The sequence below is a fragment of the Danio rerio genome, chromosome 10 (assembly GCF_052040795.2).
Source record: "Danio rerio strain M-AB ecotype USA chromosome 10, GRCz13ab, whole genome shotgun sequence".
Taxonomy (NCBI): Eukaryota; Metazoa; Chordata; class Actinopteri; order Cypriniformes; family Danionidae; genus Danio; species Danio rerio.
Genome location: NC_141030.1, coordinates 25,788,066 through 25,802,483, shown reverse-complemented (window position 1 = coordinate 25,802,483; position 14,418 = coordinate 25,788,066). Strand labels below are relative to the sequence as shown.

The following is a 14,418-nucleotide window of genomic DNA, read 5'->3' as shown; positions in this document are numbered from 1 at the left end:
AATTAATAATGACAGACACGACAGAGAATGAATGCTTTTGTTGGGTACAATCAATTAAGTGAATGTGTTCACCTTGCAACATGTTGGCTAAGAAGACGAGAAATCTGGCTGATATGTAAAGCGACAATTAGTTATCTTTTTAACATTTATTAATAAATTAATTAAATTAGAAGACATTTAATTTACATGCTACTTCCATAAGTGACACCTAGGGCTCTATTTTGACGGTCCATGCGCAGAGCGCAAAACGCAGGGCGCAAATGCTTTCAGGGCATGTCAGGACGCGTTTTTGCTAATTTAAGGACGGGAAATCTGCCTTGCGCCGTGGCGCATGGTCTAAAAGGGTTGAGTTTATTTTCTTAATGAATTATAGGTGTGTTTTGAGAAAAAAACAATTAGAGTCTCATCTGCCATTCTCTTTAAGAGTCAGCTGCGTCGCGCCAAGAGCGGATTCGCTATTTACAGGACGCAAAGTAAGTCTAAGTGGAAATAATGAGCATTTCACAAGCAAACAGTTAACAGTTTTTAACAGAAAACTGTTAAACAGAGCATCTACTGCGTGAGAATGAGAGATAATGGATCACTTTCACTTTCGCTCTTGGATAGGGAAACCTTTAAGCACAGACATCAATTAGTCTATAAATAAATACTTTTGTTTGTTAAGCGCAAATATTCGTTTTAAAACTATTTCTAAATTTAGTTCTAATTTCCAGCAAATGAATAAATGAACAATAATAGCAAAATGTGCTCAAAAACCTGAGTTATATCCTAAAACACATGCTGTGCCCCATATGTTCTAAAACCTGACAGGTGGGCAAATCTAAGCTTGTTTTTAATAAAACAAATATAAATATGGATATAATAAATAATACTGCTAATAATAATAACATTATACAAAAGCAAATTGTTATGAATGAACTGAAAAAGCCTCCAGAGATGAAGACATACAAGCAGTGGTTTTTCATATTGATGTAGGCTAGAAAATAATATGTTTTGTAATATTTTAATCCTTTATATTTATATTCTATATCTATTCTTATTATATACTATATATATATATCCTTAATATTTACATTTTTTCATATGTAAAGATATTTGCCTATTGCTCTCTTGTGCGTATTAAGCAGTGTGTAAGCGAGGCGCAACTCTGCGCCAGAGTTTAGACCGGGTTAGTTTTGGTCTAATGAAAAATCTAGTTTCTCAAAATAGCAACGTGCCAGCGGTCCGCCTCATAACTTTTTTTTTAGACCAGAATGCCTATGGGCACACAAATGAAAGCTAATACATTTGCTATTTAAACAGCGCAGCGCAACGCCTCAAAATGACTCTTTCGCCAAGCTGAAACTACCAAAAGACTACTGCGCCACGCCTTGCGCCACACTGCGCCGGGTGTATGATAGGGCCCCTAGAGTTAAAGGCACAACATGTCATTTTTTCCACTAGAGGGCATGTATTCACAACAAACAAAGACATAATTTAAAAATGCCATGACTGAGTGTGAAATTATGGGAGTTGTCGTTTTCATTACATCTCGCAGGAAAATCATATTCATGAATGAGCTGAAGTATTCAAAACTTATTATTATAGTAATATGAAGCAGAGTAAGACTGAAAGTGAAACAAGAATGCTGTGCAGCAGAGCTTTTATTATGCCACAGTCAACAGCTCCCGGTTCTTCTGCTTGTGATCAAGTTTGAAAGAAGTCAACATAGACTCATTCTGAAAACTAAGCTTCACTGTATATACATTTCTGGAGATCGCAAATTGTGTAGCCAAAGTTATATATGGCTGCATTTCATTTTTATAAAGAACACGATCTGAAAGCAGGTGGGACAAAAACAGAAGCCAAGAAAATAAAATAAAATAAACAAGTAAATAACAGGGTAAGAATGTGTTAAAATCTAAAAATCAGGAGAATATTCTTTTTCTGTATTTTTTTTTGGAAACATTGTCAGTTGAGTTTAGGGAAGTGGGTGGGCGGGCCAACCGGTGCTTTTGAAAACACTATTGGTTGGGTTTAGGGAAGGAGGAGGGTGGGTCAGTCGATCACTTAGTCAGTCACTCATTCAGTCAGTTAGATAGTCAACATCAGCCTCTGGTGGATTTACGCAAGAAGAGCAGGGTTGAATGGCACTCAGGAGAATAATTAGAGATCTCAAAAAGCATACACAGCAGCCGCTGGTGTATTCGTGAAAAAAAAAAAAAAAAAAACTTACCTCCTGGCATGTTTTTGGTACTCTCCAGAAATGTATATAGGGATACGCTTTCAGAATGAGAATGGGTTGGAAGAAGCATTTCTGATTTTTCATACTAAATACATTTTAGTGTTAAAAAATGCTGTTTTGCGCAGTCTAATAAAAGACAACATTAAAGGTGTTTCCCTGTTTTTATAAAATCAAACTGAAAAATCGAAGATGTATGATATCATTAACATAGACACAGTATATTTTCTTTTACTAGTTAAAATAACTTGTTTCTCTGAATGTGATCAGTCTTCAAACCATTTGGCATAATAAAAAAAGCAAAAAATATAACAGTTATAGAGCTTTTTAGACATTTTGAAGAAAAACAAATACGTATTTACACTGTACTTAACTTCAAGTCTAAATATTACAATTTAAACAACACAAGATTGTATTGTATTGTATTGTTTTGTACTGTGTCGTGTTGTATTGTGTTGTGTTGTATTGTATTGTATTGTATTGTATTGTATTGTATTGTATTGTGTTGTGTTGTGTTGTGTTGTATTGTATTGTATTGTATTGTATTGTATTGTATTGTATTGTATTGTATTGTATTGTAATGTATTGTATTATAGGAAAACAGAAGGGTAAGAACTGACTTCAAGAGAGGCCTTAATCTCAGCCTTTTCTGCAGAGGAAGAAACTGATTTATTGTCTGATTGAACCATTTCTACAGACGAGCAATAAATGTATCAAAAAGTAACAGCTGTGTCATAATGCCCAATATAGCAAGTGTCTGTTTTGTCATCTGATGCTCTCTGATGACAAAGTACAGATCTTTTTCAAAGACATTTTAATAGTGATGATAAATTCTGGGACAACAAACAGGAAGAGAGAAATCCTGCAAAACTTTCACTTTCTTTTACAACTGTAAATTGCTCTGGGATGACTAAAATTTATTTACATATAAATCATTTAAATAAATGTGGGTAACACTTTACAATAAGGTTCATTAGTTAATGCATTTAATAACATGAACTAATCATGAACAACACATGTACAGCATTTATTAATCATAATCGAACATTTACTAATGCATTATTGACATCCAAGTCCATGCTTGTTAACATTAGTTAATGCACCATGAGTTAACATGAACTAACAATGAACTACTGTATTTTCATTAACTAACATGAACAAATACAGTAGTAGATGTATTGTTCATTGTTTGTTCATGTTGGTAAATGCATTAATTAACATTAACTAATGAACCTTATAGTAACGTGTGACCTAAATGGGAATGCTGAAATCTTGTTGACTCTCCAAATACTGTAACATAGTGTAGCTAAATCAGATTTGAGGCTATTTGGGGCTTCTTAATTCCTACTTGTGCTTATTTCCTCATTTCCTCTCCTCACTTCCTTTCCATGTGTCTTAGCTCCACCCCCTCAGGATGAGATGGAAGGATTCAAGGAAAAGTCATGAGGACAGAGGAACTGAATCAAGTGAAATTATATATTCACGCTTCCTTCTCTATATTCTTGCTTTGTCACTTTCAAGCATCGTAAAGATAAATAGTTATTTATATTGTAATAGATTTAACATCCACAAAACACCACATTTGCCTGTATTTTTTGTAACACTTTTCAATAAGGTTTTAGTAGTTATTGTTGGTTCATGTATTGTACTTTACAGTGCACAGCGTTTATTAATCAATAATCATAGTCAACATTTACTAATGCCTTTTTAAAATCCAAATTCATGCTTGTTAAAATAGTTAATGCACCATGAGTTAATATACACTACCAATGAACAAATGTATTTTCATTAACTAACATGAACAAATACTGTAATAAATGTATTGTTCATTGTTTCTTCACGTTAGTGAATGCATTAACTAACATTCACAAAAACAACCTTATTGTAAAATGTTACCATATTTTTTATATGACTCATTAACAATGAATTATTCCCAGACAATAACTGTTTTTATTTAAGCTAAAATCATAAAAATATATGTTACTGTAAATCAAAATGAAAAAGAACTATGAACCCACACTTGCAATAACTCCATGAACTTTATGAATTTTTGGTCACACTTCACAATAAGTTTTCATTAGTTATTAATTATGAACTATACTTGTACAGCTCTTGTACTAGTTCAGCATTTACTAATGTATTATTAACATCCAAATGAATATGTTAACATTAATAAATGCACCATGAGTTAACATGAACTAACAATAAACAACTCGTCACCTTAGAATTCTATCTGCGTTCTGAATGATTTTGAGATATTGAGCAAGTTTTACCATACCATACCATATAGCAAATATGTGTGTGACAGTTCTCTTTTATACATTAACATGACAAAGACCCTAAATGTACTCTAAATGTAAATTATCAAAATTCTCTTACATTTGCAAATTTTGGGTTAAACAAACAGGGCAAATGCAGATAGAACCTTCTAATTCTAAAAAGTCTTTTTCCGCTTGGAACTATAGGGTTCTACCTGGCAGATCATCAACTGAAGCTTTACTTTTCAAGAAATACAATCACAAAAAAAAAAAAAAAAAAAAAAAAATGGTGTTTTAACAATTTGTTGATGCTTGAGAAATAATAATATTTTTTTTTTGCATTCTACAGTATATTGTTTATTTAATGTTATTTTCTTTTAATTTAGGAAGAATGTTTTTCTTATTCAAATTAAGCATACAAGGCTCTGCTAAATATTTTATCCAGTGCAGCTGTTATTTTTTTGTAATTAATATGGCGATATTTATTGAATTACATGCTTTATATAAACTATTGAATTATATTTATTGAATTATATGTCCCATAAATTAAATTAAGTATTTGCCTTTCAAGGCTTAATATAACATTTAAAGACTTTAAAAGAAAACAGACAATTAGCAAATGAGTTTAATAAACAATGAAAATGTTTCACTGACAACATATACACAAATAAAAATATTTCACATTTTTCATGTATTTTTTTTAAATAACTGTTTCTTTGTCAACAGTGTAAAACTGAACATTTCATCTAAATGACAAAAAAATTAGGTAGATAAAACCTTTTTTTGTTTGTTTTTAAATGAAAAGTCTTCAAATGTAAACAACTTATAATCTTTTATACGTCAATAACTCAATTTTGACAAAAACCTTATAATTCTAAGGTGACGAACTGTATTTTCATTACCTAACATGAACAAATACTGTAATACATGTATTGTTCATTGTTTGTTCACGTTTGTAAATGCATTAACTAGCATTAGCACAACCCAATTTTTAAGTGTTACTGAATGTTCTGCTGTAGTTAGCGATTTTTTAGCTAGCAGATGTAAAGGGGAGAAGTATATAAATCCACTTCACATTTAGTTAATACAACACTTTTGCAAAGGACCCACCTGTGTATACTCGCTCATGCCTTCGCAGGAACCCTTCTCTATCCTTGCAGTGCAATTAGAGAATTGAGATGTCCTACAAGATGGCTGGGCTCAATCGGTTTCTGGGTCATAGGATGGAGAACAGAGGAGAGAGGAAATGAGGAAAGATATTGAGTAGCACCGTTTATGTCTGTAATACGTCAGCATATTCTGAACAAACATGTGCCACCTTTAAAAAAGAATTTTTCTTGTAACTTCTGAACGATTTGACCAAAAACTATGATAACAGTCACTTTAGATGTGCAGCAGGATAACAAAACTAACAGCTCTCAGATTTTCCATACTAGCCATTTTGGCAAATGGTCATTTCTGATTATCATTGGCCAATTATCACAAAACATTTATTGATGCAGGGATAGAACGTCCTATATAGTTCAGTGACTCATCTGTCCTTAATACTGCACAGAGTGTTAAGTAAGGATGCTAGAGATTGTATTCCTGGAAAGCTGCAATGCTTGTAGATAAGAGAGAGAAGAAACATCAAAGGTTGGTGAGTTATTTACATATTTAAAGACTAATCACACAGCAAATGATTCACATATGATATTTACAAATTAAGCATGCATTTATTTCAGATGGAAAGGTGACTTTGTTCTGCCATTCAAAACTACAACCAATGCATAATAAATTAATATGACTTACATATTAGTGCAACCCAGGCTCATTCTGAAAACGTACTGCTGTATCCATTTCTGGAGAGCGGCAAATAAGTCCCAGGAGCTACGTTATTTTTGCGTTTACTTGATTTTGGTCACACTTAAGTTTAATATACAATTATTATTAATACTATATTAACAAAACATAAACCAAGACTTTTAGGTCAAAGCACTACTAATTAGCTGCTTATGAATAGTTTATATATGAGGTAGCAGTTGGGTTTATGTTTTGGGTAAGATTATGGATGTAAAATCTCACACTATACTTTAATCTCATACTTTATAATTGCTAATAAACAGTTCATATCTTAATTATACGCAAGTAATAAGCCAGTAGTAAATGGTGTGAATTGTTATTTAAACTATAGTGTTATCTTGATTTATTATAGGGGTTTGTTCTTGTGCTGATTAGATAATTCTGTGATTGTCAATGATGTTAATCAGTTGCAGGTAATTCAAGAAATGGGTTAAGAAATGCTTTTTTGGTTATAAATATACACATCTACCATTTACCATTCTCATCTACCGTTTGTTTCACAGTCTTTCTTTCTATCCTTGTTTTTGTCTCAGGCCTGCATGCTATCTCTTGATCTGTTTGTCTGCCTGGAATTCGCTGCTTTTGGTCCCTTAGATACCGAAACATCACAGAAGTGCTGAGTTACACAGCGCTGTTATCACACCACTTTCTCTCTCACACACACAAACACTGACATTCAAAACACACACATCTCCACCCATGGGACTTTACTGGTTCTTCCTCTCCTCCGTCTCCATCAGCATTTTGCTGAGGCTGTTTGGAGGGGATAAAAGACTTCTCTCTCTAGATTTACCCTGATAACAGAGACATCTCACACACTAAAGAAGGCAAACAGTTGAGACGTTTTTCAGCTTTAAGATTAAAAGTTAAATGGATATTTTTTTGTTTACTTTTATTTAAAATCCTCATAGGAAATTTAATCTGTAGGTATGAATGAGGGATTATTTGGGTGCACAGATGCTAGTGGAACCAAATTTTCACAAACATTACCTTTACTCTCCTTCCCCAATGTTATCTAAACAGTCTCACCCCAGAGATTTTAGATTTAAAGTACCTAATATGATTTTATCCGCTTACCAGAATGCAGAATACCAGACGTTTACTAAAACCTTAGGTCACAGATGTTCCCCTGTGGTTATAATATTCACTAAATGTTGTTTTTTAACCAATAATGTAGTTTTTAATATGAAGGTGTATTTATACTACAATAAAAAAAAATGTCAAAAGGGCTATACAAAAAAAAACAAAAAAAAAACAAAAACTTGGATGCCAGAACATGAGGGTGTAACTGTAGTTCAACAAGGGATCCAGGTTTTGAATTCAGTAACCTCAGAAAACCTTCAAAAGTAGAAATTGCAATTGTAGTCATTAACCTCTGCGGAAACATTTACTGTAGGTGCAAATAATAAAATGTGCCCTAATAAAATCAACAAAACAAATGTAAAAATTAATATAAATAATTTTATCATTCATTTAAAATATAATCAAATGAAAATATATACATTACAATTTATTTTATATATCTTTTATTAATATTTTTGTCAAATAAGCTACACATTAGAACAGTTTGAAATAAAATTAATTAATTTAGTTACACTTTTAAAATGATAACATTACCAATAATTTAATAAATCCATTTTAGGATACAATAAACTTGGGCGCTCTATTTAAAAAATCTAGGCGCAAAGTCTAAAGCACATGGCGCAAAAGCATTAAGGGCGTGTCCGTATACACTTTAGTTATTTTAAGGACAAAAAAAAATACACACTGCACCCCGGCACATGGTCTAACAGGCTTGTGCTTATTCTCTTAATGAGCTATGGTTGTGTTTTAAGCATAATGTGCATTAAACCAATCAGAGTCTCATCTCCCATTCCCTTTAAGAGTCAGATGTGTCATGCCACGGCGCATTTGCTATTTACATGGCGGACTTTGTAAGTGGAAAATCGAAATGCTTCACTAGCAAGAAAACGGTTAAACAGAGCATCTGTAGCACGAGGATAAAGAATGTGCCTCCTCCATTTGGCCTCTTTAATTTCTCTGTACTTTAAGGAAATGGTGTAAATTCACTCCACTTAAGACATTTATTAACCTGCATATTTTATTTGTTAAGTGCAAAGATTTGTTTCAAAACTATTTCTAAATTCAGTTCTATTTTCCAGCTAACAAATAAATGAACAATAATAACAAAATGTGGTAAGTTATATCCAAACACACGTCCTGTTCTAAAGCACCATATGGTGATAAATACTCACCAAAAAAAAAAAAAAAAACGACAGGTGGACAAATCTAAACTTAATTTTATTAAAATATAAATATGCATATAATAAATACTACAACTAATAATAACATTATACAAATGCAAATTGTCATGAATAATTTTTTTATTGGATTCATGTAGAAAATATTTTTTTTTTGTAACATTTTAATCTTTTAATTGTTTTCATATGTAAAGATATTTGTGTATTGCTGTACATCCTGTGTGTGTAAGCAATGTGTATATGTTTTGGACCTGCAAAGGTGCATAACTAAAACGCTCTGCGCTGGACTTTAGGCCAGGTTTTACTTGGTCAATGGCATAGTCTATTTCAGTTCATCAAAATAGCAACACAACAATGCGCCTTAACATACCTCCTTCATAGACCAGCACACGCATGGCGCAAATGGATTTGGTATTTAAACAACAATGTTGCAAAACATGAAAATTAGGGTTGGGCTGGTCTGAAAATAGCAACAAATTGCACCAAACACATCTTGCGCCTTATCGTGGTGGGTGTATGATAGTGTCCTTAGAGTGCATTCCATGCTAGCTTTTTTCTAATGAAACTATTAATTTCTGTGAAAGTAAGTCTCAGAACAGTATGTAGATGCAGAAAAGCCCATGAGCCGCATGTGAGTTTGAGTTGTGCAGTTGAAAAATATTGCACAAATTGCAGAACATACAAAAATATTAACAACATACCCAGACTAGATGTTGTCCCATGCATGTTTGTCAAATTAATCCATATAAAATAAAAATGTCCAAAGCTTATCACAGTTAATAACTTAACATTATTTTTAACAGGTAGCATAATGTCAACCAAGGCTCATTCTGTTTATGTAATGTTCATTACAAACCCCATTTCTGGAGATCACCAAATACATCCAAGGAGCTACTTTTTTTTTTTTTGCAGTTTTTGTAAATCCGCCAGTGGCCACAGTGTATGCATTTTCAGATCTCAAATTTCTCTTGCGAGTGCCATTTGCGCCTGCTGTTTTCATGTTAATTCAGCAGAGGCCGCCATCAACAGACTAACTGACCAACAGACTGATCCCAACCTTTTAAAAAGCAATCCAAAAAAAAAAAAAAAAACCCAGTGCCTGATTTTACCACGTTTTCAGATTTTACCATATTCTCACCCTGTAATTTACTTGTTTATTTTACTTTTTAGCTTTTGTTTTTGTCTTACCTGCTTTCTGGAACCATTGTCCCCATTGTCGCAGTCAACTTCCCTCTCCACCAATGTACATGTCAAGCTACTGGAAAAACTGGTTACAGTGGGAAAGCCCTCCGCAAGCAGGAAAGCATTCAGCTGGTGAGCGCAAAAAGGAACGCCATCATACAGCCCAGTAGCGTTCGTTTTAAAGACAAAATGCAGCCATACGTTGCTCTGGCTACATAATTCGCGATCTCCAGTAATTATATGTTACTTAATGTAGCATAGCATAACATAAACATAAGCATTTAAAAATAGTATTATAAAGGCTTTAAATATTACCACAGTATTGCAGTTGTAACTACTGCATGTAACAAGTAAATATCTGAAAGAAACACTCATGAAAAAAGCGCTAGTGCAGCATAATTGTTGAAGTTAATCAGCATGCAACAGCGACTCGGTCATTCATCACCTCCAGTGACTGAGTGACCACAAATTCATCATCACTCTCTAATTAGAGGTCTGGAGGCCAATGGATTGATACAGAGAAAGATATGTTGTCATGACAGACCTTCACCCATTTAAAAACATTTGCTCATTACAGTCATGTCCTCTTGAAAGAGTACAATCAAATGTGATGGATAGATTTAAAATCGATGGTCACATATGCTTAACAGAGACGTAAATCTGCATAAACCAAAGAGAGTATGATATACAAAGTATGTAGACACACATGAAAACTTTTAATGGGACATCACACAGATCTGCGTAAACATCACTGATATTAAAAGCAGTGAAGCATATTTAGAAAGCCTAATTACAAGCCTGTCTGGGTAACTAGTGATATCTCTCCCCTCTTTTCTAATAAGATCCTGACCCAGAGGTCAAGCAAATTATAAATACTATTTGTGAAGCAGAAATAAAAAGGGGGACGATATGTTTTTGCACGCTTACATAATGGAAGTGGGGATTACGGAAGAAAACCTCCTGTCATGTGTTTGGGCAATGATGAATAGTGCAGACAGAAAGCAAGAGGAGATGAGACAGACAGAAGGAGAGATAAGGTACTGGGAGAGACATAAAGACAGAACTGGGCCAGCTAGGTCGGGCTGAGCCATGCAGACACATGGGGAAACAGGAGAGGAGGCTTGTCCGTGTTTGTCAGGGAGGTCAGGAAGACCTTTGTGGAAAGTAATTGCTTGGGAAAGCAGAGGAAGGTTAAACACATGCTCTGCCATGACTGAAACTACTCCTGAATCTGCAAAATGAAGCTGAAATTTTCACTCCACTAGGATGACTGGTTTGGGTGCAGACCAACCAAAAACCATAACATAGTCTTGTCTTTGGGGACGTTCACATACAGTGCCTTCTCAAGTCATTTCAAAAGGAGATGAGCTTTTTTCAGGCATGCCTAAAGCGCAGCAAGTTGACATCTCATCTTGTTTAAGCAAGCACACCACACTTCATTTGACATGAACCAACCAATCAGCTTCAAACGTTGTATGGATTATACACTTCAGTAATAACAATAGATTATTTACCTCAGACAAATGTAGAAGAACCAAAAACTGTGGAAAAAACTTTCCAATTTTCTCCATAAATAAAACTAATATCAGAGCTGCAGCAAGGGTTTGTCTTTGGTGGTTCCTTGGAGATTAGAGATGATGGTTGTTTAGCAACAACAAACATCACCAGAGCAAAAGCTTAGAAGTGTGCTGAAATTAGTAAAGGAAGCTGCATGCCTCATATATTTTATCTGGTTTTAGATTGTATATGTAAATGGACCGTCTATACTAATACAGACAAATTTGAAAACCATCCATATACAGTACAAGCATTTTCTTATCCACTTAATGTTTATCTCCTTAACTGTAACATTTTTTTAAATTCATCCTTAAAGCTGACATTAGCTTTGTTTTCATCACTCATTTCAAAGGGTTTGTTTCATTCATTTTAAAAATGCGAATAAACTTTATGCACAAAACTGAATTATCGCATAAAAGACACGCGAATAAAGCAGCGTTTCCATCCAACGAGTCAAAGCTAACAAAATCATTACTTCCTGATAAACTTGCACCAAATATCAACAGTGAAAACAGAAATCCTGACACACAGTGAACGCGCGGTTGTGTTTGCCGGTGTGAGACGCACGAAGAGCACAGACGCTCTTGATTTTGCAGGTCAGTAATAATATAATAACACTAATACTTAAGAGTAAGGCGTTTTAGATTGACCAAAACAACGTTTCAAATGTTTTACAATGTGCTCAGCCTGCTGGTTTATCCATTTGCACAAATTTTTTATCATCACAGGATCTCTTATAACAAAATCACATGACCTTTTTAATGCGCATACTGAAATTTGTGTGGTAAAAGTGTTTCCATATAGTTTATGCGCATCTTTTCTTATCGAATTAAAAGTTTAACCAACTCAGTTATACGCATACGTTTTTTTATGCGCATTTTAAAAACTTATGTGCATCATGACTTTCCATCAATCGTTTTTTATGCGCATATGCAAAATGCGCATAAAAATAGGTGAATGGAAACATAGCTTATGTAAAGGACATATGGAGAGTACATGTAGTTTGTCAAGACAAGTTCAAGTTTAGTCAAAAACTAAATTAAATATATACCAAGAAATGTCCCGTCTGTGGAATAAGGAAATAAAATTAAATAAATAAATAAATAAATAAATAAATAAATAAATAAATAAATAAATAGACTTCTCAGTTCTATACATTAGTGAAACAGAATTCGATTCAAGCTGAGTCATTACTGGCAGGAATGTTTTTTTACATCCTCTTTGAAATGTTCTGACAATGAAAGGCAAAGAGTTTATTTTTAACAGATGGACAATTAAGTGGACTTGTTACTCTTGGTGACAAGAGTATAACGTTTAAAAAGTGAGCAAAATGCAGTTTCGGATGGCAAACAAAATATTAGGTGTTATCTGCTGAATATCAATGTGAAGTATGTACAAACAGACTAACCAATTAATCAATGCCGCCAAAATGAAAAGCACACAAATAAACGCTGTACAACAGTCAAGGATCTTGCTTAATTTTGTTAAATGACTGCATCACATGACAAAAAAGGCTAAAAGCAAAACCTCTCAAGCAAAATATGTTGAGCAACATGCAGTATAAAATAGCGCCTTTCACACAATGAAACCGGTAAATGTACAGAATTTTTTTTTTCCAAAACGACTTTTTCATTAAGCTTAAAAAAAGTGCCAGGCATGGACATTTCAGAATTTTTCCAGTCAAGATCATTTACACATCCATTCCAAAATACCGGTATATTCTGACATCATTAAAGGGCCATGACACCCCCCACTTTCGGTTAAAGTCAACTTCAGAATTTTTTCAAAAGATGCATGATTAATGGGCGTGGAGCTCAGCGAGCACAGGGCAGGAGTGGGCGTGGCCAGCAGGGGAGAACGTGAGCGAACAACTGTTGTTGTCAGTTAGCTCACAAAATGAGACACAAACCATGAGGAGACGCATGAGTTTATAGTTTACAAAGTTAAAATGCAAAGAAATGAACAGTGATTTAATGCCCTGCTACATTTGTTATTCGTAATTTCATATACAGACAACCACAATTTATATGATTATAAAGATAAGTGTGTTCATGTAAACCCTATAAATGAGGACTTCTCCCTCAATCCCCGTATCCAGCAGACTCAGTGGAGCAGATCTCCTGACCTGTCTATTTTAACCATTAACCCTGTTGGTAATCTGGAGGATTTAGGCAAACACAGCAGCACGGTGATGTGTCTGAATGTGAACGAACTCCTGATAAAAGACAGCGTCCGCCATTCTCTAATTCTCGTGCTGCTCTCCCGATAAAAATGCTTGCAGCACACACACAGCTTTGCTGTATGATCGGTCCTGACAAGATCGCGGGGGAAAACATGCAACAAACCCCGTGGATGATGGAAACAAACGCATATGAGCCTTCATGAACGGCTAAATACTGTGCCGTGGTTTCCGTGTCTCTCAGCTTGGGCTTGACACTGGCACGTCTGGCAGGTCTAATGAATAATTAAGCAGCCGGCTCTTCTCATAGGATAAGAAAACTTCGCTATGAATAATAATGAGAAACCGACGCGTCATCATTGCACTTGCAGTACTGCGCCACGTCGCCGATTTGGATCCCGCCCCAAAAATCATTAATAAACATAGAAGTGGAAAGTTAAAAGTTATTTAAAGCGTTAGCATTCATGCAGCAGCTTTGTCCGAGAGATATCCAAAGGCAGAAGCGCAAACTGCAGCTAAATGTTTACACACTTGACTACATTACAAACTGTGGATGGATAATAGTGTGAACAACTTCAATGGAAACATATGGAGGAACACTTTCACATGTCGAGATGTACATAATATATGTGTGTGCTGGCGCTCACTAGAGCACTCCTGCACTTTACCTGCACATGCGTCAAGCAGCTGAAGCAGAGCTTGAAGGTAAACAAACGGTTTATCGAATTTAATCGATGATTTTTACACAACTGGCATTAAGAAGGAACTTAGAAACGTTATCTGACTAACAGCTAGCAGCTAAATGTGTCTGGAAAAATATTCAAAGGGTTTTATTTTTGCAGATGTGTATGCGTCTGAATGTTCTGATTGGCTGGAGTAGATGTCTCACGTCAGCATGCTCTAGGCATAAACACGCTC

The 14,418-nt window shown here is 34.5% G+C and overlaps 1 protein-coding gene across 6 annotated transcripts in view; it reads right to left on the bottom strand.

Annotated features, from left to right (window-relative positions):
• The window catches only part of nlgn2b (neuroligin 2b), a 333,407-nt gene that overhangs the window by 203,852 nt on the left and 115,137 nt on the right, over positions 1-14,418 (bottom strand). For 4 of the 6 annotated variants that reach the window (XM_087268665.1, XM_087268672.1, XM_087268667.1 and 1 more), the window contains one exon: positions 5,590-5,690. The exons of the other annotated variants lie outside the window; for them this stretch is intronic. The gene's annotated coding sequence lies outside the window, so the exon portion shown is untranslated. The remainder of the gene's footprint in view (positions 1-5,589; positions 5,691-14,418) is intronic. 6 annotated transcript variants of the gene reach the window in all.